The sequence below is a fragment of the Salvelinus alpinus genome, chromosome 30 (genome assembly GCF_045679555.1).
Source record: "Salvelinus alpinus chromosome 30, SLU_Salpinus.1, whole genome shotgun sequence".
Classification (NCBI taxonomy): domain Eukaryota; kingdom Metazoa; phylum Chordata; class Actinopteri; order Salmoniformes; family Salmonidae; genus Salvelinus; species Salvelinus alpinus.
Genome location: NC_092115.1, coordinates 10,334,995 through 10,342,267, shown reverse-complemented (window position 1 = coordinate 10,342,267; position 7,273 = coordinate 10,334,995). Strand labels below are relative to the sequence as shown.

The 7,273-nt window shown below is 44.0% G+C and overlaps 1 pseudogene; it reads right to left on the bottom strand.

The window, feature by feature from the left end:
• Positions 1-4,935: 4,935 nt before the first annotated feature.
• Positions 4,936-6,033, bottom strand: LOC139560605 (adiponectin-like; annotated as a pseudogene).
• Between the last annotated feature and the right edge of the window lie 1,240 nt (positions 6,034-7,273).

Sequence of the window (7,273 nt, the reverse complement as noted above, 5' to 3'; positions counted from 1 at the left end):
CAACCGCAGACCACGTGTAACCACGCCATCCCAGGACCTCCACATCTGTCTTCTTCACCTGCGGGATCGTCTGAAACCAACCACCCGGACAGCTGATGAAACTGGGTTTGCACAACCTGAAGAATTTCTGTACCGTCTGTCAGAAACCGTCTCAGTGAAGCTCATCTGCGTGCTCGTCATCCTCAACAGGGTCTTGACCTGACTGCAGTTTGGCGTTGTAGCCACTGGCATGCTGGAGAAGTGCTCTTCACGGATGAATCCTGGTTTCAACTGTACCGGGCAGATGGGAGACGGTGTTTATGGCGTTGTGTGGGAGAGCGGTTTGCTGATGTCAACGTTGTGAACAGAGTGCCCCATGGTGGGGTAATGGTATGGGCAGGCATTAGCTACGGACAACGAACACAATTGCATTTTATCAATGGCAAGTTGAATGCACAGAGATACCGTGGCGAGATCCTGAGGCCCCTTGACGTGCCATTCATCTACCGCCATACAACTGGCGACCGAAGTCAGCATCCATGCGCCCGGCCCGCCACAAGGACGTCCCGGACAAGGACGTCCCGGCCGGCCAAACCCTCCTAACGCTGGGCCAATTGTGCACCACGTCATGGGTGTCACGGCCGGCTGCGACAGAGCCTGGGATCAACCCGGGTCTGTAGGGACACCTCCAGCACTATGATGTTGTGCCTTAGACCGCTGCGCCACTCGGGAGACCCACATTTTGCATAGTTACAGAATAGACTTGATTCCTGCTCTTTCACTGCTGATTGCCATCTGATTAAACTGTGAGCTTATCACGTGGTTTGCATTGTGATGTTCCTCAGAATTTAGATTTGTGGTTTTATTCAGGAAATACAGTATAAATCTGTTAGCAGTTGTTACTCTTCAATAACACAGACCCCAAAGAAAATCAGGCGGAGGAAAAAAGGTTTATTCTTATTCAAAGAGGGCGAATCATGCAGAGAGGTAGATGTTCACGCTCCCCTGTCCCCAGTGATTCTCTCCAGTTGTGGTTATTTATAACTCAGCCCTAGCCTGTGGTTGACCAATTAGAATTCCTTGCAATAAAACTGGGCCAATAGCCAAATAACAAGTATCCTATTTCAGGCTCACTGTATAGACAAATTCCTCCCATGGCTCTGACCCATTAATCAATAATTCCCCATTACAGAAAAAAAAAACTCTTTCCGTTGATCGTTAGTACTCTATTGACTTCTCGTCCTCTTAACCTTTAGTACTGTATTGTCCTCTTTCTCTGCGTTGTGTATTTATCTTCCAAATATTCTTATGAATCCAATCAGTGGACACATGCATGAATAGTTCCCCTTATTAATGATGTGATGGTGGCTAAAGCAATGAATGTGAGATTATTTCAGAAGCATTTAACAGTGCCTTCAGAAAGTAGTCATGCTCCTAGACTTACTCCACATTCTGTTGTGATATTCTTAAGCTTGCCATAACAAAAGGGTTGAATACTTAATGACTCAAGACATTTAAGCTTTTCATTTTTTATACATAAGAATAAAACATCTTTTTAAAACATAATTCCACGTTGGCTTTATAGGGTGTTTTGTGTAAGCCAGTGATAAAACATTTCAATTTAATCCTTTTTAAATTCAGGCTGTAACACAACAAAATGTGAAAAAAGTCAAGGGGTGTGAATAATGCACATTCACCAGCAATTCTGTATTTTCTACCATTTGTTATTGTAAGGAGCTATGGCATTTTAAGAGAACCGTGGTGAGGCATAAAATACTCATGTTCACATTTCTACCGTCTTTGATCGTCACAATTGCATTAGCAACATTACGATGACGTGGGTAGAGACGTAGAACATCAAACAGGAGATGGGGCATTCATTTACCAGTGGGGCCTTGATAGGCAGGTGTTAAGAACAACATGGGGGAGGCAGGTAGCCTAGCAATTAATAGCGTTGGGCCAGTAACCGAAAGGTCACTGGTTCGAATCTCTGAGCCGACTGGAATAGAAATCTGATGTGCCCTTCAGCTAGGCGCTTAACCCTAACTGCTCCTGTAAATTGCTCTGGATGAGAACGTCTGCTAAATGACCTAAATGTAACTTCTGTCATTGGTCTGGTTTCTTATCAATCAATAAGTGTCTGTCAACTAGAAAACCAACACATAGGAAACCCAGTCATATACAGTTGAAGTTGGAAGTTTACATACACTTAGGTTGGAGTCAATAAAACCTTTTTTTCAACACTCCACACATTTCTTGTTAAGAAACTATAGTTTTGCATTACACAAGTCATTTTTCCAAACAATTGTTTACAAAACAGATTATTTCACTTATAATTCACTGTATCACAATTCCAGTGGGTCAGAAGTTAACATACACTAAGTTGACTGTGCCTTTAAACAGCTTGTAAAATTCCAGAAAATTATGTCATGGCTTTAGAAGCTTCTGATAGGCTAATTGACATCATTTGAGTCGATTGGAGGTGTACCTGTGAGTGTATTTCAAGGCCTACCTTCAAACTCAGTGCCTCTTTGCTTGACATCATGGGAAAATCAAAAGAAATCAGCCAAGACCTCAGAAAAAGAATTGTGGACCTCCACAAGTATGGTTCAACCTTGGGAGCAATTTCCAAACACCTGAAGGTACCACGTTCATCTGTACAAACAATAGTACGCAAGTATAAACCAAGGCCGTCATAAACCAAACCAAGGCCGTCGTACCGCTCAGGAAGGAGATGCGTTCTGTCTCCTAGAGATGACCGTACTTTGGTGCAAATAGTGCAAATCAATCCCAGAACAACAGAAAAGGACCTTGTGAAGATGCTGGAGGAAACGGGTACAAAAGTATCTATATCCAGAGCAAAACGAGTCCTATATCGTCATAACCTGAAAGGCCGCTCAGCAAGGAAGAAGCCACTGCTCCAAAACCGCCATAAAAAAGCCAGACTACGGTTTGCAACTGCACATGGGGACAAAGATCGTACTTTTTGGAGAAATGTCCTCTGGTCTGATGAAACAAAAATAGAAGTGTTTGGCCATAATGACCATCGTTATGTTTGGAGGAAAAAGGGGGACGCTTGCAAGACGAAGAACACCATCCCAACCGTGAGGCACGGGGGTGGCAGCATCATGTTGTGGGGGTGCTTTGCTGCAGGAGGGACTGGTGCCCTTCACAGAATAGATGGCATCATGAGGCTGGGAAATTATGTGGATATATTGAAGCAACATCTCAAGACGTCAGTCAGGAAGTTAAAGCTTCGTCACAAATGGGTCTTCCAAATGGACAATGACCCCAAGCATAATTCCAAAGTTGTGGCAAAATGGCTTAAGGACCACAAATTCAAGGTATTGGAGTGGCCATCACAAAGCCCTCACCTCCATCCTATAGAAAATTTGAGGGCAGAACTGAAAAAGCATGTACGAGCAAGGAGGCCTACAAACCTGACTCAGTTACACCAGCTCTGTCAGGAGAAACGGGCCAAAATTAACCCAACTTATTGTGGGAAGCTTGTGGAAGGCTACCCGAAACATTTGACCCAAGTTAAACAATTTAAAGGCAATGCTACCAAATACTAATTGAGTGTATGTAAACTACTGACCCACTGGGAATGTGATGAAATAAATAAAAGCTGAAATAAATAATTCTCTCTACCATTATTTTGACATTTCACACTCTTAAAATAAAGTGGTGATCCTATCTGACCTACGACAGGGAATTTTTACTAGGATTAAATGTCAGGAATTGTGAGAAACTGAGTTTAGATGTATTTGGCTAAGGTGTATGTAAACTTCCGACTTCAACTGTATATCAGTATTTGATATCACGTCCCTGAACAAGGCAGTTGTCTCCACACATCTCCATAAGATGTGTCTCCATAACATCTCCAGTTATTTCTTCATCTTCATCTATTGCTACTGTGTGCCTGACTAGTCTGACCGTTTAAGTGGCCAAGAGCATCATGATGTCTCATTAAAATGTAGTCTTACCATGATAGATCCTCCAGAACGAACATAGCTTAGTTCTAATTGGTCCACGAGCAAGTGATGTAATGTACATGGTCACCCATTGGCTCTAGACCTGGAGGTAGAATACCTAGGTCACTGCTAGAAGCCACTGCACACAGTACAGTAGTTTACACCGATCTCCAGTTTCTATTTGAGCCTCAGTGTTGGCATAGAGACAGGCACAGCTAAACGTCTGAGCAGGGGTTTTATTAGAATGAAGATGTTGTCAGTTTGGGAATTGCATCTGCCAATTAACTATATCCAATGAGAAAGATAACGGAATGTTGATATTGTACATGACAACTTTTAGATTCTGTCTCTTTTCTCCGTAGAGTCGATTTCCAAATAAATATTCTCATGATGCTTTTCAGCCAGGCTAGGCGTAAGGGGAAGGGAGGGATGTAATTCCCCTTAGCACAGTTGTATGGCCATGGTCATCGAAAACCAGAAATAGGATATACTACTGACACACCGTAACCGACTGGTTGGCTGAATGGGATCCAGTAAATGTCTCAAGGGTGACTGGCCTGCCACACTCTCCCGAAGTGTTGGGGATACTTGCTCAAACCTGCCAACGTCCCTATTTTTTTCAGCAAAGCAAAAACTCCGTTGCTAATCTTGTTTACAAACCACTACGATGCAAAATGGCTATCTGACAAAAGAAAGCATAGCTGACTTCATTTTTACTATAACACATTTTTTCACAGACACTGCCCCCGTATGATGTGACACAGTCATAAAGCCATCTAGATCATAAGCTGTTTCTGTGCACAACTTTGTTATTCAATTGTATATTAAATATAGTATTGCATTAATGTTTCTTAAATGCTAGAATCCAATAGATATAAAACCAACATTTTAAAACCCACATTTGAGAAGTTTAAAATATTCAGTGCATCTTTTTGAAAATGTAATAATGTAAGAAACAACTTATTACCCCTCCCCTCTCAGACCAGCCAGTGGGCAACGGAGGCCTATAGAGCAGTCAGGAAAAAGATGATACAGCCTACCCTAGTCTCAATATCTCCCTTCAAGACCTGCATAACCTCAGTATCTACCAAGTTCAACAGAGCGGAGTCTCCTCCTAGCCTCCAACACTCCCATGTCGGGATGCAAAAGAAACCCGGAGAAGATGGAATCGTTGGTGTTGTCTGCATACACCCCCCCTCCAAACTCCTCCGTAGATCTGCAGCCACACCTCGTCCCCAGACTCCAGCCTCAGTATGCTAGCCCCAGAGGCATGGTCTACATTGCCTTTTGTAGTACTGGTTATAGGTGAACATGATGGGCTTGTTGTTCTTGAACAGGCTCACCCGAGGATCTTTGGTGTCGACGGTGAGGTGGTACGTGAAGAAGTAGACCCAGAGGAGGGAGCAGGGGAACTTCCCGCTCACGTCATCGTAGTGGCGCTGCTCGTTGTGGAAGAATTTGTTGAAGTGGATGGGCACGTTGGTGGCGGGGACGGGATCTGTCAGGCCCACGCTGAAAGAAGAGTGATACAACAGGATGCTCTCGCCCTACGCCCCCTTCAGACCGGGAAACCACAAGGACCGGAGGGCCGTTGTCGCCAGGCTCTCCATTCTCACCTGGTTCACCTGTACACACAAAGACTGGAGTCAGGGAGGATTTAGATGTCTGTATTGATTTTAATTGACTGTGCCTCATAGATAAAAATGACAAGTCATTGTGGGTTACTGTGATTAGATTTACTGTGAACTTTAGTAGATGTACCTGGCAGCAGCACAGTTTTACCTGTATCTCCTTTCTCTTCTCGTGGGCCATCATGCCCATCTCTCCCGTCTCTCCCTTGTTTCTCACTGTGCCCTGAAGTGCCTGGCTCTCCTCCCATCCACATGGCACAAGGCTGCCGGTTGTCAGGTGGTCCAACTTCGGGCCCAGGACTCTCGGGCTCTGCCACCTCCTCCGCTGCCGCCTCGTCATCTTCTGCAGCCGCCTCCTCGGCTGGTTCCTCCTCTCCATCTTCCTCCTGAGCCAGGCTCAAGTCCCCGGCCAGCAGCAGGCCCAGAAGCAGGCTCCCCAGCAGCTTCATGGCTCTTTCTATATAACCGCTCAACATAAAATCTTTGACACCAATGGAACATTAAACAAACACACACTGTGATCTCTCACATTGGGACAAGGCAGCACCCCCCCTCATCCCAAAGACAAGGATTCGTAAATACACTGAACAGAAATATAAACGCAACATGTGTTGGTCCCATGTTTCATGAGCTGAAATAACAGATCTGACCTGAGGGTTGCGGTCTCTTACCTTGTCTATGTTTGTCCCCCTCGGAGAGACGAGTGTTCAGTGGCGTCCCCTCAGACAACGAACCTCACTCAGCACGGCAGTGTGTCACGGTCCAGTTGTCTTGTGGCTAGTGTCCTTGGATGACATGTGTAACTGATTGCCTGTCATACTATATTTATCTCTGTCCCACATTATTTATGAACCCGCTGATCCAAAACGGCAGTATGACTTACAGAGCCCCTCCCCCCTTAACCCCTGGCAGTCCACTCTCCGACTCTCTGCCAGTCTGGTCACACTGTCAATGGTAGGGGGATTTAAGGTGACCGATTTCTCCCCTTAAACAGCATGTTCTGTTTTTAGTTTTTTTTTACCTGGTGAAACTTTTAATGAACGAGTGCCGATGTTTGTTTCTTGATGCATTTTTATTGTCTTTTCAAATGTGTGCAGCGCAAAACCCCATGATGTGAATAATCTTGTTCCAAGACAAACGACACACAAACCTCTCTTTGTTTGTTTGCCTTTATCATGTAGACTCTGTGTTGGAAGACCAATTTGACACATTTGTGGTGGCAAAGTGTCCTCTGAAAAAGATTTTTGCAGTAGCAGTGTTCATTATTTAGTTTTCTAACTATCTGGAATTTTAATCCCAATTAAATTGAAAACCTTACATTTCACTTTTATTTGTTCTCGGTGAAATCAATCCATTAGTTACTAAAAACGGTGTGTGAGGCTTTATAAAAATGTGGATTAAAATCTCCAAATTACAACAAAGTGCTTACAGAATCTTCATCATGACATGATCTCAGAACCGATTAGTCAGTCATCTAATTCTGGAATTTTCCTTTGTCCCTTAGGACCACCGTATCAGATAGACCTATGAAGCACTGCCATAAACCTTATCTGCCAATATTATCAGAGATAACTCTCCTATTTGATATTCAGCCAACCCAACTACCTCATACACCATTCAAATCACAGCCTCCTCTCTGTGGGTAAGGAGCCGCTCCAAATTAAAATAAATGCACCCTCATTGTCTGAA